This window comes from Dermochelys coriacea, chromosome 3 (assembly GCF_009764565.3).
Source record: "Dermochelys coriacea isolate rDerCor1 chromosome 3, rDerCor1.pri.v4, whole genome shotgun sequence".
In the NCBI taxonomy this organism is placed as follows: Eukaryota; Metazoa; Chordata; order Testudines; family Dermochelyidae; genus Dermochelys; species Dermochelys coriacea.
Window position 1 is genome coordinate 188,376,219 of NC_050070.1, and position 25,072 is coordinate 188,401,290.

Below are 25,072 nucleotides of genomic sequence, written 5' to 3' on the forward strand. Positions count from 1 at the left end.
ATCTTCTATGTAGACCTAGTATTAGGGAGGGATTTTCACATCAAAGCAATGTTGTGGCTTAGGAACCCTGGGTTCCATTATAGGTTTGAGGGGAGTATGCTCTAATGGTTACACACCCCGTGCTCAGCCTGACCATACATTTCTACTGCTATCCACCCCTGTTCCTCCGCATCCCCTGTTCCTTACCCCCTGCATCTCTTCCCCCTCTCTCTTCCCCATCCCCAGTCTTCCCTCTCTGCTTTATAGTCAAGCTTTCCTAGGGAACTTGACTGTCTCAAAGACTTAATGCAAGATGGATAGGGCACTCTTCCCCACTCCCACCCTCCTAGAGGTGTAGTTCTCCCCTTGCTGAGAAGAGGAAAGGTGAAGTGATGTGAGGTGCTCTGGGGCTTTATCAGAGAGTCAGTCTCCCTTGACTCAGTTCTGGTGCCTGGTACATGACCTGGTTTATGATTCCACATCTTAACACCCATCAGAAGACAAGAGTCTGTATTCACTGATTCCAAAAGCACCATCTCTCTCAGAGGGGGCCAGACACACACTGATGGTGTCATGCAGAGCAGTATACAATGCGCTCAGTCTGAGGTTATGTCTACACTGTGAGCTTGGGATGTCACCGAGCTAGCACGAGTACAACAAGCACAGGTAGCAGTAGCAAAGGCACAGCTTAGTCAGGCCAAATACATACCCTTGGGATTCAGGCAAGTTGTGAGCAGGGAAATCACATCCCTAGCCTAAATGTAGCCCAAGAAGAGCACAACAGTTACATCCCACCACTCTGCCCCTGGAGGCACCATGCTTTGCTGGAGACTGCCCAGGAGAAACAGCTGGGCACTCAGGAAAAGGTCTAATGAGTTAGATCAAAAACTGGACAACAGCCCCAGCAAATTTAGGATCAGCAAATATAAAGCATTAGGAGCTCTTGAAAGCTTCCGTTTGACACTACCTCTTCAGGCGTAAGGCTTCCTTTATCCTTGTCGAAGGAAAGATCGTAGAGCATGCACTTAAAATTTGTTCCATGTCTGTGACAACTACTCTCCTGCTATTAAATTTGTCAGCTGTGCCTTGTGCAATATGTGATTTAAAAAAGACACACAATACACACACACCATGGAGGAAGTGTTCTTCGGTGTAAATCAGTTCCCAGCTATTCTATGTTTGTGCACCAGGTGGAAGCACTATTACCATTCCATGCTTAGTCTCTATTGAGCTGAGAATGCAGTTGTACGTTAACACATTCACATCATTCAGTACTGTGGTGTTCTCTATGAAGCACTGACATGCTCAATTTGTCTGTCTATCTTGGATTTTCTGTGGTGCCCGTCATTGCAGTATCTAAATAATCTCCAGGTAATTTAAATCTTCCTGGTGAGGTCTCTAGTGGACTTCAAGGAGTTTTCTGCTCACCTTCTGTCTGTGGTTAAGGAAATTGCACTTGAGGGAATGTTTTTTCTTTTTTACCATAATGCCAATTACACTGGAAAGGCTCAAAGTGTCTTGCAGAATGTCCTAAAGGCTGTCAGATCCTGCATCAGTCTAACCTCCTCTGGAAGTTAGCTCCACGGGTGAACTCACTCAACCAAGAATGCTCTATCTCTATCTTTTATTCATTTCTTCCTGGGCTTTGTATGGTGTCTTGTCCCAGATGAGAGCAGCTGTATTGGTGTGCCATGGAAGGAGATGTGGTCACTGATGTAGCTGAGTCCTGAGACAGGGATGACTGGGAAGATCAGGACCAAGGCTTTGAACTGACAATGGAAGTTAACCAGGAGCCCATAGTGGAATCTGAGTAGAGTAGAGAGACTGAAGGAGGGCCGCTTATACCCCCTTTTAAAAAATGTTATGCACAACCAGACAACCCCAAAATATCCTCTTTGCTGCCCAAACTACTCATTTCAGTAACCAGGTGTCAGGATGTGGGCAACCCATAGCACCCCATTCTGCTCAACCATAGAACTGCCAGCACTCCCGTCTCTGTTTCCTTCCCCTAGGTGGGTCTCCTCCGCTGTCCACGCACAGGTCAGTGTTGGAGGTGTGCCTTAGCCTTCTGGCCAAGTTACAAACAAATATATATATTTGTAACCCCTTCTGGGGAAACAAAAGTCCAAACTAAAAGTCCCAACAAACAAAAAAGTTCTTCCAATCTTCATGGGCTTTTCTTCAGCTCCCTCCCCCTCCCCCCGTTGGCCTTGTTCCCAACCTCTTTAAGGGCTATCTTAGAGTCTTTCCTCTACTCTGGTATAGAGAAAACACACACACACACCAGGGTTCCCCTGGAGTACCATTCTCAGCCCCTGCTGACATCTGTTTCTTGTGTCCATCCATGTCCCAGTATAGTCCCAGGACAGGTTACCATGGAGTAACCAGCCTCCTACAGACCCTGGCTCAAAGCCTCCTACAAGAGCCTGCCCATTTCCTCTGGTTTCACACTCCAGGCTGATCTCTCTTAGCCCCTTCATGAGGTCCAGGTATCCATGGGAATCATCTGTCCTCCTCAGTCCTGTCCCCTCTGGGTGGGATGCAGCTAATTAATTCCGGCACAGGTAGGGCTGGCCCCATCTCCCCTTAAAGGGGCCAGTAAGCCTGTGACACCAGGCTTTTGGAAATGTTGACCTTACCTAACTTTAAAATTACAACTTAATCATGTAATATTTTGCTATGTGCTGTGAGGAACTAATCCAGTGCCCACTGAAGTCAGTGCAAAGATCCCATCAACTTCCACGGACTTTGGAGGCCCTTAATGTCAAGTAAATTTATTTTGATTGTTTTCCTTCTTTCCATTTCTTTGGTGTGGATGGAGGTGCAAATTGGTATTGCTGCAAAATGGAAAAAAAGTTAAAGGATTTGTTAACTATTGATAACCTGGGGCTTGATTCTCCATTGTCTAGGCCCTTATATGGTCAGTTATATTATGTTCACAGCATACAGACAGAAGTTAGATAAAAAACAAATACTCTTGCTAGAAGGCTGCTATGTAATGCCACTTGATTTCTGAAAATTCAGAACGATAACACACAAGGACCCAACAACAGAGAAATCCAAAGCAGGCTGCTCCCTAAAAGACAGAAGCACAATTCACCCCACCTTACTCTAGGCCAGTGGTGGGCAACTTGCAGCCCACAGGCTGTACATGGCCCATCAGGGTAATCCATTAGTGGGCTGCAAGACAGTTTGTTTACATTGACCATCCGCAGGCACGGCCGCCCGCAGCTCCCAGTGGCTGCAGTTCACTGTTCCTGGCCAATGGGAGCTGCAGAAGGCAGCGGCCAGCACCTTCCTGTGGCCCGCACCGCTTCCTGCAGCTCCCATTGGCCGGGAATGGTGAACCACAGTCACTGGGAGCTTCAGGTGGCTGTGCCTGTGGACGGTCAATGTAAAAAACCATCTTGCAGCCTGCCAGTGGATTACCCTGATGGGCCAGGTGCAGGCCACAGGTTGCCCACCACTGCTCAAGGCTGTTTGCAGACTGATTGCTGCTAGGCCCAGATCTCACTCTGGCATACTGAGCCTTCTGACTTGCATGCAGGACCAGGAAAAAAACATGACATTTAAAATTACAGTTTACAATTTGTACACATTTTTCAATATATCACAATTACATCTGTGCTAAGTGGGTGTAAATCACAACCAAATCAGAATGCCAGCTCATTACACTCTCTTTGCACAGGTATAAATGACTACACTAAGGGGCAAAGCAGTGGAGAATCTAGCCCACCCGTGTAATAATTTAGGGAGCTATTGTCTAATTCATTTCAAATCTGGTGGAAAAGTCTGCCTCAGCCCCAGACCAAACCCACCATTTCCAAAGCTTATGGCACTTCATTTGTGAGTTTTAGAGAGGGGCCAGAATCAGACTCATAATGAAAACTCAATTGCAACCTTATCTACTGTGTGGTTGTCTTCTGTTTTAATTTGCAAAGTATGGGAGGATATTTTTCTTTCCTTGTAGCCTCACAAACACAAAACTAAGCTATCTGATAGCAACAATATTTATTTTCCACAGTCCATTAGTAGCCCAGAAGCAATTCATGCATGTTACTAGAATCTGAACCCAGCTAATTAAAAATAATGTTCCAAAGCTACACTGATGTCTGTTGCATCTGGAGCTGGCTAGCTTCTGCAAATAAACATGCACAAAAACAAGGACAAATCACAATAAATCTAAGTAGACAGGTACAAGCAAATTGGTCTGTGAATGTGACATGCTTCTCTGCTTAAATGTCTACCACAAATCCCAAGGAGACATGGTAGGATTTCATCTAACTGGGTTTGCCACTTCCCTACAGCTTAATGCGAGAATAACTGCAATTACATATGACTGTACTTAGCCCAGTACCGAAAATCCATTTATTAGGCTATTAGAATCTATAGAAACAAGAGCTTTGAAATCACTTGAATATGTTGGTTACGTACTTGGCCTGATAGTTATTTTGTGGTTACAGTTTCCAAATTGCTACTGATGAGGTGGTAGTGGAAAAGCAGATGCAGTTAAAGTGTTTGAATGAACAGTGTAGACACGTTTTATTCTAGCTACACAATCGATAAGATATAGTATCTTACATGATAGCTCAGAACTCTGCAAATCTCATAATATTCAACTGGAGAGTGGGAGAGTGTGATGTTGTTCAGGCTCTAAAATCTGATTATCATAAAACAAACTATTTTCACATTTGTGGGCCCTCACACAGCTGGCACTGCTAGAGATGGACAGATCTCAAGGACCAGCACTAAAAAAGCACTAGCTTTTAGCACTAGCCAGCACTAAAAAAGTCTATAGATTTGCACAAGTTCTATTTGCTGCTAATCGTGGCCACAAAAGTGTGACTTGCCCCCACTTTGAACAAGCAAAAAAACTGTATTTTTGTATGCAGATCATGTCATTGGTTACTTACCTGTCTGATTTGCATGTACAAATGACAACTTGCATGCTCATCATGGGTGTACATGCATGCAAATTTGGGCACAACCAAATGAAAGCTGAAGCTAACAAACTGCCCTTAATGATTTTGTCAGTTGGATCAAGAGTACCAAAGTTCTACATGCCCAACAGATTTGTTTTTGATGAGTTATTTTAAACTATTACCATGCTTTTTACCATTATTTATTATGATGACTATTTGGTTAGAAGTTTTTATGTCTGGGCTTGTAGATTTTCATGGCAATTTTGAAAAATTTGTACGCGGGCATAATCCTGCATTGTAGTACACACAGCAGAGCCAGAAGAGGTACTAAGAGATGTTGTCCCTATGCTGAGGAACTCGCAATCTAAGGGCTTGATTGTGCTCCTATCGAATTGAGTGGCAAATCTCTTGATGTTTTAGAGTCAGGCCATATGAGCTTAGTCCTGCCTGACTTCACTGGGAGTTGGGACCTCTGGCTAGGCCTGGTATTAGGCAAATATGGTATACTGGATAACAGTTCAAGAGACTCAAGTCATGAAATCATTGGGTCAGACACATAGCTAATGTAAATCAATATACCTGCATCAGAGCTATACTCATTTATACTAGCAAAGGATCTAGCCAACTGTGAGTAGAACAAATCATAGAACATCAGGGTTGGAAGGGACCTCAGGAGGTCATCTAGTCCAACCCCCTGCTCAAAGCAGGACCAATCCCCAATATTTGCCCCAGATCCCTAAATGGCCCCCTCAAGGATTGAACTCACAACCCTGGGTTTAGCAGGTCAAGGCTCAAACCCCACTGCGCTATCCCTCCCTCAAATGCCACTTCAGAGCACAAATTTAATATTTAACCATAAGGAGCAATAGTCTAATGATTTGTTAAGTGTGATCCAAAAGAACTCACTCACTGCTACTCATCATTTAGGTGAGGGCCATTTCAAATGCATGAAAAATGTATATTGTTGGTTTCATTAGTTTTCACTCATGTGTATTTCTTTCAAAATAATTTTTCTATCTGTACACTACACACTTAATTTAAAAAAACTACCTAGGAAACATCAGGAATAAAATAGAGGTATAATCGATTGTTTTAGTGAACTAGAACAACCTGAGGTGGAGATGTGTGGTTGAGTCTTTGGCTAAATTGTTATTCTTACTACCAATGCAGCCCCATAGCTGTAAATGTGTGACAAATACAGAACAACTCTTTGCCAGTGGTGGACTCAGGATACCAGACTCAATGAACCACTGTGGCAGGGTTGCTAAAGAAAAAAATCTACATATATAATTAATCTGGGTTATATACAAGATAGATCAGTTAGTTAAAAATTCTGAAACAGGAGAAATTTAACCCCTAAACTTGTCCCCAAGCTTCTTCAGAATATTCTAAAAATAGCATATATGCTTATAGACAACTTGCTGACCAACGAGCAAGCTCAAGACAATCAATGAGGGTCAAATTCCAGCCAGCTCTCTGCATGTGTAGGTAAAGGAATGGAATTCAAAAGGAACTTGCTGTACATCCTTGTTTTCCTGCATTAGAGCTGGCCAGAATCACAGGGGGGCACATAGTCTCTACTCCTTCCTAGTGCCCTTATAGGTGAGGGATGGATGACAGTGAGATCATGGCTCTGCCAGTGGACAGAGTTGTGCTTCTTCTAACATAGTGCAAGTGTACCAGCTTCTGGGAGCTTCCAGGAAATGCTCTATCCTCTTCTTTAGGAGTTCAGGTGTTGCCTGGTCCCTATGCAGCCCATCCAGCACTAGTGACAGCTCACAGGGAAAAATGTATCCCTGAAATAGCATGTATATTCATAGACTCAAACCTGGAGGAAAGTAATGATAGTAATGGAAAGCATAATCTAGGGGCATAATTTCCATGGGTTATTCCCTGTTACTTTTTTTAGGGAATCCCGATTTAATAAAAGAGGAATGTTCAAAATTTCCAAATCTGTTCAAGGGATTTAGCCATTAAAATTAATGGGAGATGGGTGGCTAAGTCCCCTACACTTGCTTTGAAAATCCACTGTTTTTAAAACTGTGGCATGTACTAACATACCTATGATACACATTGAGAGACATCATATACCATTATATTCTGAGATGCTGAAGTTACCAGGAGGGGATCATGAATGGTTACAGCACATCACGTTACAATGAATAATGTACGGCACTACACAACCTGATGCCGCATAACAAAACATGACAGCTGATCTTAACTGTTTATGTGATTGCTGAAATGTGCTGAATACTTTTCTAAACTACTATAGAACATGACAGGTTTCAGAGTAGCAGCCGTGTTAGTCTGTATTCGCAAAAAGAAAAGGAGTACTTGTGGCACCTTAGAGACTAACAAATTTATTAGAGCATAAGCTTTCGTGAGCTTTCCCTCCCACCCTCCCTCCTCACGAAAATGCATCCGATGAAGTGAGCTGTAGCTCACGAAAGCTTATGCTCTAATAAATTTGTTAGTCTCTAAGGTGCCACAAGTACTCCTTTTCTTTTTATAGAACATGAGTTACCAAAGGGTAATGACAGAGTGGGTTTAAACAACTCATCATAAAAATTATGAATGAATTGTTCTTCCCTTAATGTGACCTTTATTGCTTCTTCAGCAAAGCTAAATGTATTGCGCACTGGATTGCATCTGGAAAAGAGGGAAACTGTACAGATGATGGTACATCAGAAGCCTTTACAAGATGCTCACTTGGTTGGCTTTATTAGTTCAGCTTACTTGGGCAGAAGGAATCTCAATGCATGTGTGAGTGTGTGTATTAATAAAGGAACATATCTGGGCTCATCCTTTCTGAGCATGAATTCCTCATGGGTGAGATCCATCCAGCCTTGTACTAAGACTGAATAAAAGGGCTTTGTGCAGGGAACAATGCAGAGAGGGTGGGATGATGGAATCTACCCCATAACCCAAGGGCAATGTGAAGGGCATCTCCACACCTTTCTGAGGCCACTAATGTGGCTAGAATGACCTTGGAGAGGTTCATAGACTGTGCATCCACATAGTCACAGACACCCAGCTTTCAGCATCCCAAATGTTCTGGGCTAGTCACTGCTGGTTATATATAGAGGCACAGGAACTGCTGTCTCTTGCAGTCTGTGAATGTGATCCACAACTATACATGAAAACTCTTCCTTTTTACAGGAGGGGTGGGATTGAGGAACAGTATTGCATTCATTGCACTGTTGGAGGAAAATGGGTCAGATTGTCAGCTGGTTGAAATAGCTATAGTTCCTTTGAAATCAATGGAGCTATATCAATTTACACTAGCTAACAAAATACCCCATATACTTCCAAAAGCTATTTTAATGCTGCAAGTACATAAAGCCTGATCCAAAGCCAAAGTGAGTTATTCCTTGGACTGCTGTGACCATTAAGATTCAGTTTTTGCACACCCGTGATTTTCTCCCATTCCTGATGTTAAGGCAGTGGAGGGTTCTACTGTGCATGTTTTTTCTAGGAGACATTTACTGTCACCCTCGTGTAAGATGTCCCAACACTAGCCTTAGTGCAATAACACCAGTTATGTCAGTCCCCTAAGCAAGTCAGGTATAATGAATGAGCAGTGTGATGTCACAAAAGGAGGCAAGTCTTAAGCATGCTCCACTAAACACTCTTCACAGATACTACTAAGAAAACTGAGAAGTGATTTTTCCACACACCTACAAATTTAATCATGATCCAGACTGTTATTTTCAAATATGATGACAGCCGCATCCAGAACTAGTTGTATTTATGTAGCAAGGGCTAGACTGTCCCTTTAAGGCAGAGTCTGGCACTGGAGATGGTGCTAACATGGAGGAGCAAATCAAGTAGGAATTATGTTTCTGGGAGGTGTGATCCCTCCCCATACTTCTCGCTGTGCAGGGTTGGTGCTCAGGCTCCTAGCTTCTGAACGCAGTGTCTTCCACAGAGGTGGTGGGAGGGACGGCTCTGCACTGCATATTTAGCTGTGGCCTCTGATGGTATAATGTTTCCAGCCACTAACAGCCAGGAGCATTGCAGGGGAGTGCATTCCCTGGCGGTCTTTGCTATACTCTGCAAGAAGTATAAGGTCATGGGGTCAGCCACAGCTTTGTGCAAAGAGGGGACATGTTCTGACCCTACCACACAGCTCTCTATGACAACACCATAGGCCTTCCCATGGACCTCCTTTCCGTGGAATCAAGGAGCACAGTCCGAAGTAACATGGTCGCATGTGGTTGGGACTACTCAGGCATCTCTCTGTACTGTCTCCCACCAGTGGTCTGGTCTTATGAGTTTGGAAAAAGGTGGGAGGGAAATCAGTATTAATAACAACCATGAACAGCATGCAACCAAGAAAGTCTGAACAGCAAATATATAGCACAGACATAAACATACTACCTCCAATAAGAAGACAATGGGTAAAAAAGGAAGGCAATATTAAACTGTCATGAGTGAGGATCAAATACAAAGAAAGTTGTAATAAGAGTGGGAGCGTGGAGAGTGACAATTCAGCATGGGAAAGACAAAGATGGAACAAGAATGGGATCAAGAGAGAGAGCAGAGAAGGGATGAGGAGGAAGAGAAATTTGAAATGGAAACGATGAAAATGGAATATGATTTCCAGAGGGAAAGAGGAAGGGTGAGCAAGGGTCCTACTGGGTCAGCCCATGCATATTTAGTCAGTTATAATAAGGTAAAATTGCTTCCTTATTACAAAGAAGGGAATGATGTTGATATGTTTTTGCAGTCCTTTAAAAACTGTACAGAACTTATAATTGGTGAGAGAAGGCATGGGCAGCACAGTTCAGCCCCTTGCTCAATGGGAAAACCCTAGAGGCCTATGCCAAGTTGGTTGATAATGACTGCTGTGACTATCAAATCATGCAGTGAGCCTTTCTGAGAAGGTATGAGGATGACCCCAGAGACCTGCAGGGTTACATTTAGGTCTCTGAGGAAAGGGTCTGATAACTCTTTTCCTGAATTGGCTGTATATTTAAGTTTATTTAGCAGGTGGCTAGAAGGTGAAAAGACATCTGTATCTGTTTAAAAAAAGGATGAAATTATCCTGCTGGAGCAGCTTATGGAAATTGTTCTGGAGGATTTTGGAGTCTGCTAGAAAGAAAATTCCCTATATTAAAAACTGAAGCCCATTTAGCAGATTAATTTATGGCTGTGAATCTACATAGTAATAAGAAAAGAAATGGGAATCCTCTTCATTTCCACAAAGACCTGTCCCTTTATTCAGAAAGAAGTAGTGATAAGGACCAAGTACACTTGGCTACATGTAACTTCAAGAACATAACAACAAAAGGAAAAAATATTTCATTACATCTGGCTTGGGGTATGAGACAGGATGTCTGATTAAATAACAAGACCTTTCATCCACCTTACTTCAGTTGTGTACAAGCACATTGTAAATAGCTTTAGAAACATTGAGTTCAGAACAATGTTTGTTAAAAGAGCCTAGCTAGCAATAATTGGAAGTGGCTCAAGTTTTCCTTTAACAGAAGTTGTGTTGGTTTGTCCCTCTTATATCATTTTTCTTTTGATATTTCAGTCTCTGACAGTGCCTTCTCTTCATTACCTAGAAAGAGTAGATGCAAGAAAATCATTTGCCATCTCTCCAATGGCTTATCTTCTTTAATTGCTCCCTTTACCCTCACTGGTCAAATGTAAAAAAAAAAAAATTCTTGCTTATTGTCTCATAGGCTTCATGCTTTTGATATTCTATTGCTCTTCAAATTCCCTCTGAGCCTTCCTGATTTACATTTTACCTGCCATTTGTTTATGCTCTTTTCTTTGCTTCACTTGGGCTGAATTTCCGAAGAATACATTTTGGCTTTAAAAACTTATCACAGAATATCTGAGTTAGAAGGGACCTCATTTAGTCCAACCCCTTGCTCAAAACAGGACCCATCCCCAATTTTTGCCCTAGATTCCTAAATGCCCCCCTCAAGGATTGAACTCAAAACACCAGGTTTAGCAAGCCAATGTTCAAATCACTGAGCTATCCCTCCCCTCAAGTACTTCTTGTACTTTGGTATGTAATTATATCAGGGGACAGCAGGAAGTGTCTTGCCTTCCTGCTTCCTTTTTTATTTTGGACCCAAAATCTCCATCATTTCCAATAAGGACTCAGTGTGTGGTTTGTTGGCACTTACATCATAATCTCCTCTTCCTCCTTGTGAACGTACATATACGTGTCATTAAACAAATCAGCTAAAATCAGATCCCTGGGGCTGCAGCAATGTAAAAGGCGGGGGAGGAAAGAATTTATCCCACTGGCAAAAAAAAGTCATAGGAAAGTGAAGTATCTTCACTTTTACTATCCATATGCCCAAATGCTGTTACAATCAATGTGCAATGAAATCATTTCTTTTGTACATAACCTATTATTCACAACAAAAGCCACTGGATAAACATAAATGCTAGCTTGTCAGGTATTTCCTGTGCTGGGACTTTGGCTGCACATGAAAGCAGTGTAGAGAGAAACTAGACATACCAGGAAATCAGCAGATCTGCCTTCTTAAGCAGGTGGCTGTGGACATAGTGTGGCCTTTATAATCCTCATTAACCTCCAAAACAAACATTTTATGATGTCTGATTTTGCTGTTAGTACTTAAAACTGTCACTGTAGAATGTAAGATAACAGGAGCCAACTCAGAGAAAAACTCACTGAGCTCCTGCAATTATCTCAGGAAACCTGGAAAATGCTCAATTGTATTAGAAAGCTTTCATAAAAGTACAAGTGTAGATCAAGATAATATAGTGTGAAGCAAAAGGTCATATTTCCACTGCTTGTTAAAACAAGTTGCTGGCACATTGGGATAGTCCATATATGGTGGTATAAAGATTAGTGGTACTTATTCCCCTACCCAGTATGTTTATTGGGAGAAACATACAAGAAACATACATACTAGCCTGCTAATATGCTGAGAATATATTATGATGGAAAGAAAATGGTTTCTGATGAACTCTAGGATACTTAGTGACTTCTTTTTTGGGCAAATTTACCTCTTTGTGGCATGCCCAAACTTGTCTCTGTTTATATCCACATTGACAGCTGCTCCTAAGAGACCAATTCCAGAGCACTTTACTCAGTTTTTTACTCCATTGAAGTCAATAATTATTTTACCAAAGTAAGGACAGACTGTAAGTCCCAACATATAATCCTCCACGCTGATCTATGCAGATTTTTGAGTCTCTTTAAAGATAGGTTTGCCCCACAAAGTTTGTATCCAGAACTAGATTCCAAAACAAATGTTCCCAAATGTGTACTGTGTGCAGATCTGGAATTTTGCTTCAGCCCATTTCAGAAACAGAGGATCGTACTTCAGTCTGGATCCAGTTTGGAATTTACTGCCCAAAATAGCAATGCCTGTTATCACCCTGCTCCCTTTGCTTGTGCATCATGTAAATGGCTGTAAAAGTGAGATAAATGATCAAGACTCCCTCAGCCAAGTGAAGGTCACAGAGTTTGCACACTGCAGCTTTCATTTTTTGAGCAGTCAACATTTTTCAAAAATTGAAAATGCGAACAAACTTTTCTCAGAAAAATTTCAAAGCATTTTTTGCAAAACTGGTTCATCCTTTTACAACTGGCTCCAGAGTTTACTGGGTTCTAGAAGTGGATTGGAATCAAAGCGCTTACAGAGTATAGACTAAAGGAACTAACTTGTTTCTTGGTGCAACACTGCGATGTGTGGAGTGAATGGTAACATCTCCAATGGAGGGAATATTTCCAATAGCAAGTTAGTCCACATTTACTAAATATATATAGTATATTTACTATATACTATATATAGAATATAGAACTACTTTAGATATAAAAATATGTAGAATTATCATGTGTGCCAGCTGTCAGTTTGCTTGTCTGTTGTATCTCCTTCCCCCACGTGTTGTCTTTTTGGATTGAAAGTTTTTGGGGACAGGAGTTTTGCCTTTCTATATGCTTGAACACAGCCCAATACAAGTCCTTTGATTTTGACTGGGACTTCTGGCCTCTACTACAATATAAAGAGTAAATATTAATAATTGTACATGTCAGTTCCCCTTCCTAAACTCAATACAGCGCTCCTAAAGACCATAAAGTATAGAGATATAGAAGACTGCTGGGAACAGTCTCAAGATTAAATGTAAAAAGAAAAGGAGTACTTGTGGCACCTTAGAGACTAACAAATTTATTAGAGCATAAGCTTTCGTGAGCTACAGCTCACTTCATCGGATGCATTTGGTGGAAAAAAACAGAGGAGAGATTTATATACACACACACAGAGAACATGAAACAATGGGTTTATCATACACACTGTAAGGAGAGTGATCACTTAAGATAAGCCATCACCAACAGCGGGGGGGGGAGGAGGAAAACCTTTCATGGTGACAAGCAGGTAGGCTAATTCCAGCAGTTAACAAGAATATCAGAGGAACAGTGGGGGGTGGGGTGGGAGGGAGAAATACCATGGGGAAATAGTTTTACTTTGTGTAATGACTCATCCATTCCCAGTCTCTATTCAAGCCTAAGTTAATTGTATCCAGTTTGCAAATTAATTCCAATTCAGCAGTCTCTCGTTGGAGTCTGTTTTTGAAGCTTTTTTGTTGAAGTATAGCCACTCTTAGGTCTGTGATCGAGTGACCAGAGAGATTGAAGTGTTCTCCAACTGGTTTTTGAATGTTATAATTCTTGACGTCTGATTTGTGTCCATTCATTCTTTTACGTAGAGACTGTCCAGTTTGGCCAATGTACATGGCAGAGGGGCATTGCTGGCACATGATGGCATATATCACATTGGTAGATGCGCAGGTGAACAAGCCTCTGATAGTGTGGCAGATGTGATTAGGCCCTATGATGGTATCCCCTGAATAGATATGTGGACAGAGTTGGCAACGGGGTTTGTTGCAAGGATAGGTTCCTGGGTTAGTGGTTCTGTTGTGTGGTGTGTGGTTGCTGGTGAGTATTTGCTTCAGATTGGGGGGCTGTCTGTAAGCAAGGACTGGTCTGTCTCCCAAGATCTGAGAGAGCGATGGCTCGTCCTTCAGGATAGGTTGTAGATCCTTGATGATGCGTTGGAGAGGTTTTAGTTGGGGGCTGAAGGTGATGGCTAGTGGCGTTCTGTTGTTTTCTTTGTTGGGCCTGTCCTGTAGTAGGTGACTTCTGGGTACTCTTCTGGCTCTGTCAATCTGTTTCTTCACTTCAGCAGGTGGGTATTGTAGTTGTAGGAATGCATGATAGAGATCTTGTAGGTGTTTGTCTCTGTCTGAGGGGTTGGAGCAAATGCGGTTATATCGTAGCGCTTGGCTGTAGACAATGGATTGAGTGGTATGATCTGGATGAAAGCTAGAGGCATGTAGGTAGGAATAGTGGTCAGTAGGTTTCCGATATAGGGTGGTGTTTATGTGACCATCGCTTATTAGCACCGTAGTGTCCAGGAAGTGGATCTCTTGTGTGGACTGGTCCAGGCTGAGGTTGATGGTGGGATGGAAATTGTTGAAATCATGGTGGAATTCCTTAAGAGCTTCTTTTCCATGGGTCCAGATGATGAAGATGTCATCAATGTAGCGCAAGTAGAGTAGGGGCATTAGGGGACGAGAGCTGAGGAAGCGTTGTTCTAAGTCAGCCATAAAAATGTTGGCATACTGTGGGGCCATGCGGGTACCCATCGCAGTGCCGCTGATTTGAAGGTATACATTGTCACCAAATGTGAAATAGTTATGGGTCAGGACAAAGTCACAAAGTTCTGCCACCAGGTTAGCCGTCACAGTATCGGGGATACTGTTCCTGACGGCTTGTAGTCACAAAGATGGACTACAAGCCATCAGGAACAGTATCCCCGATACTGTGACGGCTAACCTGGTGGCAGAACTTTGTGACTTTGTCCTGACCCATAACTATTTCACATTTGGTGACAATGTATACCTTCAAATCAGCGGCACTGCGATGGGTACCCGCATGGCCCCACAGTATGCCAACATTTTTATGGCTGACTTAGAACAACGCTTCCTCAGCTCTCGTCCCCTAATGCCCCTACTCTACTTGCGCTACATTGATGACATCTTCATCATCTGGACCCATGGAAAAGAAGCTCTTGAGGAATTCCACCATGATTTCAACAATTCCCATCCCACCATCAACCTCAGCCTGGACCAGTCCACACAAGAGATCCACTTCCTGGACACTACGGTGCTAATAAGCGATGGTCACATAAACACCACCCTATATCGGAAACCTACTGACCGCTTTTCCTACCTACATGCCTCTAGCTTTCATCCAGATCATACCACTCGATCCATTGTCTACAGCCAAGCGCTACGATATAACCGCATTTGCTCCAACCCCTCAGACAGAGACAAACACCTACAAGATCTCTATCATGCATTCCTACAACTACAATACCCACCTGCTGAAGTGAAGAAACAGATTGACAGAGCCAGAAGAGTACCCAGAAGTCACCTACTACAGGACAGGCCCAACAAAGAAAACAACAGAACGCCACTAGCCATCACCTTCAGCCCCCAGCTAAAACCTCTCCAACGCATCATCAAGGATCTACAACCTATCCTGAAGGACGAGCCATCGCTCTCTCAGATCTTGGGAGACAGACCAGTCCTTGCTTACAGACAGCCCCCCAATCTGAAGCAAATACTCAACAGCAACCACACACCACACAACAGAACCACTAACCCAGGAACCTATCCTTGCAACAAAGCCCGTTGCCAACTCTGTCCACATATCTATTCAGGGGATACCATCATAGGGCCTAATCACATCAGCCACACTATCAGAGGCTCGTTCACCTGCGCATCTACCAATGTGATATATGCCATCATGTGCCAGCAATGCCCCTCTGCCATGTACATTGGCCAAACTGGACAGTCTCTACGTAAAAGAATGAATGGACACAAATCAGACGTCAAGAATTATAACATTCAAAAACCAGTTGGAGAACACTTCAATCTCTCTGGTCACTCGATCACAGACCTAAGAGTGGCTATACTTCAACAAAAAAGCTTCAAAAACAGACTCCAACGAGAGACTGCTGAATTGGAATTAATTTGCAAACTGGATACAATTAACTTAGGCTTGAATAGAGACTGGGAATGGATGAGTCATTACACAAAGTAAAACTATTTCCCCATGGTATTTCTCCCTCCCACCCCACCCCCCACTGTTCCTCTGATATTCTTGTTAACTGCTGGAATTAGCCTACCTGCTTGTCACCATGAAAGGTTTTCCTCCTTCCCCCCCCTGCTGTTGGTGATGGCTTATCTTAAGTGATCACTCTCCTTACAGTGTGTATGATAAACCCATTGTTTCATGTTCTCTGCGTGTGTGTATATAAATCTCTCCTCTGTTTTTTCCACCAAATGCATCCGATGAAGTGAGCTGTAGCTCATGAAAGCTTATGCTCTAATAAATTTGTTAGTCTCTAAGGTGCCACAAGTACTCCTTTTCTTTTTGCGAATACAGACTAACACGGCTGCTACTCTGAAACCTAAGATTAAATGTGGTAGGTACACAAATGGAAGCAGGGTTACTTAGATATGTGCAGGAGAGAACATGGCATCAAAGGTGCTGAAACTGATTTGAGAAGGAAAGGTAGCCCAGTAATACTGACAGGCAATCCTTGGAAGAGACAAACAGAAAACAAAAGAAGGACCAGGAACCATAGGGCACAAGTCAGATCATACCAATATTACAAATCCAGCCAGGTATGTCTCTAATACAGAAACATGACCATGTTTTCACTGCATGAGTGCAATGCAAAATATAGAAAGGTTTGATGCAAACTGAAGGAACAGCAAAGCAATGCTTGTGTTTATTTTGATGAAATCCTTCAATTGTTAAAAAAGCACTACCAATAAAATGTCTAGTAGTATAACATCAAAATAAGCTATTAAGTAGCCAGAAACGTCAAGTGACTTACAAATAAGCAGAGTGTTTCTCTTGAATTTCTTTATACACAAACACAGACACTTCCCCCTATTACATTGTGCATTTGTTGTATTATTTAGTATCAACACAAAGAAGTGAATTCCACTCTAAATATCATGCCCCTCACTGTGGTGTTTGAGCTTCAGTAGTACAACTTGCAGGAAGTTGTCAATATAACCTCCATCATTTGATCTTAATGCCACAGATAGGGTCTATAGCCAGTCAGAAAGAATGCCTTTTTTTCCCCTGAAAATGTTGCCACCTCCTTTAATCTTTTGATTTACTAAGCACTGAAGAACGATTAGTCTTTGCTACACTGGGCCACAAGTTCTACTGATGTAGATAAGCATATCTCTGCTGATTTCATGAAGCTATGCTGATTTATACCCCAGCTGAGGATCTGGCCCATTAACTTATTTTCATGATGCTCTACAATGGTCTTTCCAAGATGTCTGTCTTTCAGGGGGGACTTTGCTACCACACACCAATTGGTAAGTAACATTTGAACAAGCACCAATCGAAGAGTCCACCCTCTGCCCAACTATTTACACCAGTGGCCAGTAGCAGGCAGCATTCTTTGAAGTCCTTCCTAGCTGCTCATCCTCCCCATTCATTCTTAGATGGAGTGTTTGAAACAATGGGTTTGATCAATGGTAGCTGCAGTGTGCGAAGTGGGTGGATTCGTATTTAATAGGAAGTAATTTGTGGTGACGTTGAAGCTATTTTCACACAGATGAGCAGAGAAGAAACTAAGAAAGCTTTACTATGGCTAAGAGACAACTAAGTAGGGACATAATTTCCATTTTCAAATAAACACTGTGGATGGAGAGGAATCATTAGGGGTGGTATTAAGGGGTTTCCAAATATCATCTGGGCACCTCTGATGCAGGGCTCCTATGTAGCTTTGGCTGCAAGATAAAACTCTCTTCTCTCAGCAACCTAATCTCTCTAGGGTACAGTCATCCATGATGGTGCCACAGTTTTGCACTCACTGCTCCTCAGGGTGAATCAAATCCTTAGCATAAGAATGGATGAGTGATTAAAATTCACACCTATCTCAAGGGTCTAATCTTTGTTTCATTATACAATTCAAGGTTTGCTGATGTGGTCTGTGGTACAGTCAGAGTTGACACATGTCTTGGTGGTCTCTCCATTTCTGTTAATTGTGCCATAAATAATTACTCCTTATTTACACATTGTTATGAATGCCACTTCACATTAAGAGAAAACCCGATCAGACCTCTGCACTTTTGCTGAAAAACAATTGCACTCTAATAGAGGAGTGTTATAGAACTTTTCTGGTCAAGGATGATCTGCTCACTCAATGGCCACACATAAACTACCATTATCAAAAATACATTTTAACACAGTGTTTCTGAGATGGATCATTCACTTTCTGTAGCTATGCTTTATTCTAGTTCCGCTTTACTGATCGTTCATGCATTAGCAGTCTGGGGAAATTTAGGGTCATTCTGAGAATCCTTGTCTCTCACATGGTAATTGGAAAGACACAGTAAGGGACAGTTAAGCTGACACTAGTTCATGCCCTGGCCCTGGCTACACTGGCAAGTTTCTGTGCATTAAAGCAGCTTTCTGCACTGTAACTCCTGAGGTGTACACATGGCCATGCCACTTAGTGCGCAGAAACTGCACAGTTGCAGCACTGTAAAAAAACCCACCCCAACGAGAGGTGTACAGCTTTCTGCACCAGGGCTGCAGCGCTGCAGGGCCAGTGTAGATACTGTAGTTGATTACAGCACTGCGATTGGCCTCTGGGAGGTGTCACACAATGCCTGTTCTCGCCTCTCTGGTCATCGGTTTGAACTCTATTGCCCTGCCTTCAGGTGATTAACTATCATCCCCACCCCGTAAATTCCTTTCGAATTTTGAAAGTTCCCTTCCTGTTTGCTCGGTGATGTGTTCAGTGGTCTCAGCACATCTTTCCAGGTGTCCATGCGTGCTCCACACACCAGGCGATCCCCCGCTTGGAACAATGTCAAGCTGCTGGACCTCATCAACATTTGGGAAAAGGAGGCTGTCCAGTCCCAGCTGCGCTCCAGCTGTAGGAATTATGATACCTACGGTCAGATTTCATGATGCATGACAGAAAGGGGCCATGACCAAGACACACTGCAGTGCAGGGTCAAAGTGAAGGAGCTGAAGAACACCTACCACAGGGTGCGGGAGGCAAACCACCACTCTGGTGCTGTGCCCATGAGCTGCTGGTTCTACAAAGAGCAAGATGTGACGCTTGGTGGCAACCACACCTCCACTGCGAAGACCACTGTGGATACTTCAATGGCTCACATGCCAGTTGAGAGTGGACCGAGCCAGGAGGAGGAAATCTTCGATGAAGATGTGGAGGGGAGGGGGACCCAGAGGCAGAGGACAACTCAGAGGTCAGCAATGCACGCAGCCAGGAGCTCTTTTCCACTCCAGAGGAGGCTAGCAGTCACAGCTGTCAGATGCTGGCAAAGTGCAAACAGCAGAGGAGGCCCCTGGTAAGTGGATTTGATTTTGGGAATCGTTGAGGTGTGATGTGGGGGGAAAGAGGGTTGCAGAAATCAGGCTTGTCTCTCTATGATGCATGTACTACCACATGCCTAGTCTGAGAGTCGGAACAGGATATTGATTGCCTCTCTCACTTCATGGGAATCTGTCTCATAGAATATCAGAGTTGGAAGGGATCTCAGGAGGTCATCTAGTCCAACCCTCTGCTCAATGCAGGACCAATCCCCAACTAAATCATTCCAGCCAGGGCTTTGTCAAGCCTGACCTTAAAAACTTCTAAGGAAGGAGATTCCACCACCTCCCTAGGTAACCCATTCCAGTGCTTCACCACCCTCCTAGTGAAAATGTTTTTCCTAATATCCAACCTAAACCTCCCCCGCTGCAACTTGAGACCATTACTCCTTGTTCTGTCATCTGCTACCACTGAGAACAGTCTAGATCCATCCTCTTTGGAACTCCCTTTCAGGTAGTTGAAAGCAGCTATTAAATCCCCCCTCATTCTTCTCTTCCACATTCTTATCTTCCTCAGCCTCTCCTCATAAGTCATGTGTTCCAGTCCCCTAATCATGTGTGTTGTCCTCCCCTGGACCCTTTACAATTTTTCCACATCCTTCTTGTAGTGTGGGACCCAAAATTGGACACAGTACTCCTGATGAGGCCTCACCAATGTTGAATAGAGGGGAATGATCATGTCCCTCGATCTGTTGGCAATGCCCCTACTTATACATCCCAAAATGCCATTGGCCTTCTTGGAAACAAGGGCACACTGTTGACTCATATCCAGCTTCTCGTCCACTGTAACCCCTAGCTCCTTTTCTGCAGAACTGCTGTCGAACCATTCGGTCCCTATCTTTAGCGGTTCATGGGATTCTTCTGTCCTAAGTGCAGAACTCTGCACTTTTCCCTGTTGAACCTCATCAGATTTCTTTTGGCCCAATCATCTAATTTGTCTAGGACCCTCTATATCCTATCCCTACCCTCCATTGTATCTACCTCTCCTCCCAGTTTAGTGTCATCTGCAAACTTGCTGAGGGTGCAATCCACATAGAATCATAGAATCATAGAATATCAGGGTTGGAAGGGACCCCAGAAGGTCATCTAGTCCAACCCCCTGCTCAAAGCAGGACCAAGTCCCAGTTAAATCATCCCAGCCAGGGCTTTGTCAAGCCTGACCTTAAAAACCTCTAAGGAAGGAGATTCTACCACCTCCCTAGGTAACGCATTCCAGTGTTTCACCACCCTCTTAGTGAAAAAGTTTTTCCTAATATCCAATCTAAACCTCCCCCATTGCAACTTGAGACCATTACTCCTCGTTCTGTCATCTGCTACCATTGAGAACAGTCTAGAGCCATCCTCTTTGAAACCCCCTTTCAGGTAGTTGAAAGCAGCTATCAAATCCCCCCTCATTCTTCTCTTCTGCAGACTAAACAATCCCAGCTCCCTCAGCCTCTCCTCATAAGTCATGTGCTCTAGACCCCTAATCATTTTCGTTGCCCTTCGTTGTACTCTTTCCAATTTATCCACATCCTTCCTGTAGTGTGGGGCCCAAAACTGGACACAGTACTCCAGATGAGGCCTCACCAGTGTCGAATAGAGGGGAACGATCACGTCCCTCGATCTGCTCGCTATGCCCCTACTTATACAACCCAAAATGCCATTGGCCTTCTTGGCAACAAGGGCACACTGCTGACTCATATCCAGCTTCTCGTCCACTGTCACCCCTAGGTCCTTTTCCGCAGAACTGCTGCCGAGCCATTCGGTCCCTAGTCTGTAGCGGTGCATTGGATTCTTCCATCCTAAGTGCAGGACCCTGCACTTATCCTTATTGAACCTCATTAGATTTCTTTTGGCCCAATCCTCCAATTTGTCTAGGTCCTTCTGTATCCTATCCCTCCCCTCCAGCGTATCTACCACTCCTCCCAGTTTAGTATCATCCGCAAATTTGCTGAGAGTGCAATCCACACCATCCTCCAGATCATTTATGAAGATATTGAACAAAACGGGCCCCAGGACCGACCCCTGGGGCACTCCACTTGACACCGGCTGCCAACTAGACATGGAGCCATTGATCACTACCCGTTGAGCCCGACAATCTAGCCAGCTTTCTACCCACCTTATAGTGCATTCATCCAGCCCATACTTCCTTAACTTGCTGACAAGAATGCTGTGGGAGACCGTGTCAAAAGCTTTGCTAAAGTCAAGAAACAATACATCCACTGCTTTCCCTTCATCCACAGAACCAGTAATCTCATCATAAAAGGCGATTAGATTAGTCAGGCATGACCTTCCCTTGGTGAATCCATGCTGACTGTTCCTGATCACTTTCCTCTCCTCTAAGTGCTTCAGGATTGATTCTTTGAGGACCTGCTCCATGATTTTTCCAGGGACTGAGGTGAGGCTGACTGGCCTGTAGTTCCCAGGATCCTCCTTCTTCCCTTTTTTAAAGATGGGCACTACATTAGCCTTTTTCCAGTCATCCGGGACTTCCCCCGTTCGCCACGAGTTTTCAAAGATAATGGCCAAGGGCTCTGCAATCACAGCCGCCAATTCCTTCAGCACTCTCGGATGCAATTCGTCCGGCCCCATGGACTTGTGCACGTCCAGCTTTTCTAAATAGTCCCTAACCACCTCTATCTCTACAGAGGGCTGGCCATCTCTTCCCCATTTTGTGTTGCCCAGCACAGCAGTCTGGGAGCTGACCTTGTTAGTGAAAACAGAGGCAAAAAAAGCATTGAGTACATTAGCTTTTTCCACATCCTCTGTCACTAGCTTGCCTCCCTCATTCAGTAAGGGGCCCACACTTTCCTTGGCTTTCTTCTTGTTGCCAACATACCTGAAGAAACCCTTCTTGTTACTCTTGACATCTCTTGCTAGCTGCAGCTCCAGGTGCGATTTGGCCCTCCTGATATCTTTCCTACATGCCCGAGCAATATTTTTATACTCTTCCCTGGTCATATGTCCAACCTTCCACTTCTTGTAAGCTTCTTTTTTATGTTTAAGATCCGCTAGGATTTCACCATTAAGCCAAGCTGGTCGCCTGCCATATTTACTATTCTTTCGACTCATCGGGATGGTTTGTCCCTGTAACCTCAACAGGGATTCCTTGAAATACAGCCAGCTCTCCTGGACTCCCTTCCCTTTCATGTTAGTCCCCCAGGGGATCCTGGCCATCTGTTCCCTGAGGGAGTCAAAGTCTGCTTTCCTGAAGTCCAGGGTCCGTATCCTGCTGCTTACCTTTCTTCCCTGCGTCAGGATCCTGAACTCAACCAACTCATGGTCACTGCCTCCCAGATTCCCATCCACTTTTGCTTCCCCCACTAATTCTACCCGGTTTGTGAGCAGCAGGTCAAGAAAAGCGCTCCCCCTAGTTGGCTCCCCTAGCACTTGCACCAGGAAATTGTCCCCTACGCTTTCCAAAAACTTCCTGGATTGTCTATGCACCGCTGTATTGCTCTCCCAGCAGATATCAGGAAAATTAAAGTCACCCATGAGAATCAGGGCATCATCCTCTAGATCGTTTATGAAGATATTGAACAAAACCGGCCCGAGGACTGACCCTTGGGGCACTCCACTTGATACCAGCTGCCAACTAGAAATGGAGCCATTGACCACTACCCGTTGAGCCTGACAATCTAGCCAGCTTTCTATCCACCTTATAGCCTCAGAGATCTCCAGGAAACTCTGGTGGAGATAATGGCCAATCTGCTGCTGGAGGTTCTTTGGCAGGGCTGCTTTGTTTCTTGCCCCATTAATGGTAACTTTCCTGTGCCACTGTGCCTTCATGGGGGGTGGGGTGAACCATTGCTGCACGCAGACGAGCTGCATAAGGTCTAGGGCAGAAGCCACAGTCTTGGAGAAGACCCTCACTTGATTCTCTGGTCACCCGCAGCAGGGAGATATCTTCAATTCACATCCTGTGAAAAATGTGGGGACAGGAATTATGATCAGTCCCCCGTACAGTGCTGGCTCTTCCCAAGAGCAATGTGCCCAATGTACAGCAGGATCTGGGAAGAGTGATTTATCCTGCCCCTGTGGCTACTCACCACTTTGGGGGTCTTGTGGCTCATGTGTGCTTGCCTGGGGTCAGGCAGTTAGTGACAGGTGTGTGACTACTGGCTGTGTTTTAAATTACTGAATCAGTGTTCTGTGTGTTGCAAACAATACTGCTTCTGTAAAATATTGCATTTAAATTTCACAGAGATGACCTTGGGAGTCCAGCCTCCGTCTTGGTTATTGGCGGCCGCACATCTGCGCAGAATTAGAAAGCAGCCATGAAGAACTAAGGAGGACTTTTTGCATGATGTTATGATGCACTCCGTGGCCAAAAAACAGGAATTGAAGGAGTGGCAGGACAGCAAGAAGAGGGACCAAAAGGAGAACACGGCATGCCAGAATGAAGCCACAGAGCTCTTAAATGTTTGGAGTCCCAAGCGGACACACTGCAGCCAATACTAGCACTGCAAACCGAGCAGCACTGCAAACCCACACTCCCCTGCAGCTGCTGTCACAAAACTCTTTCCCATGCTCTCCCTTAGACACTGCCAACACACAGTGCCTCCTGGCTCCAGTCTATATCTGCAGCATTCCACTCCTCTCCTGTCACAGTCCAGCACTGCAAACTGCCACTACCTACTGCACTCAACACCCATCTCTCTGTAGTTTGGCTCTGCTGAAGTACAGTACCCACTGCATTGTACTCTAAAGGAGAAGGCTGGATATGACCCCTGGACATACACAAATCTTTAGCCGTCCCAGGATCCCACCTCCTCCTGGGACCTTCCCTTTCACCATCCCCCTCAGTGCTGATGGGTTTTTTTGTTTGATTCTCTCCTCAGGTTGTTGTTTTTTTAATAAAAGAATTGTTTTGATTTGAAAACAATCTTTATTCTATTAATTGAAAGCAAACAGAGCCCTGCAAAGCAACACACAATTTTGTTAAACCTTCATATTGCATCATCTGCACTAATCACAATCCCCTCCTAGCATTACAAGCACTGCACTCCCAAGCATAGCAACAAATATTAGTGGCTTTCAACGTCAAATTGCTGCCTCAAGGCATCCCTGATCCTTATGGCCGCATGCTGTGCCCCTCCAATAGTCCTGGTCTCTGGCTGTTCAAACTCAGCCTCCAGGCACTGAGTCTCAGTGGTCCATCTCTGAGTGAAGCTTTCACCCTTCCCTTCACAAATATTAGGGAGCATACAGCATGTGGCTATAAGCACAGGAATATTGTCATCGGCCAGGTCCAGCTTTCCATATAGGTAGCGCCAGCGGGCCTTTAACCGGCCAAAAGCACACTCAACAGTCATTCTGCACTTGCTCAGCCTGTTGTTGAACCGCTCCTTGCTCCTGTCAAGTTGCCCCATGTCAAGGCTGATTCCCCACTCTGGCACTTCAAGTGCAGAAGGCGGGGGCCCACAAGAATTCTAAAAATTAACATTGGCCACTCCAGGATTATATTAAACTCCCACGGTTACAGCTTTTCTCTGACCTTGGATGGGTAGATGCTGCCACCACCCAAGTGCATAAAACCCCTTGGAACCCAGGAAGGCGCACTTAGGAATTCCTTCCTGTCCAGTACCCTCAAGCCACTCCCACCCTCAGGGAAGAGCTGAGAAAGAAAACAAAGGAAATTAGCTGTTTTCACCAGCTAATTAAACAACAATACATGCACAAACCTCTTAGGACACAAAAAACCCCAATCCTGTTCTTAAAAAAAGGTAAATTTTATTAAAAACAAAAAGAAAGA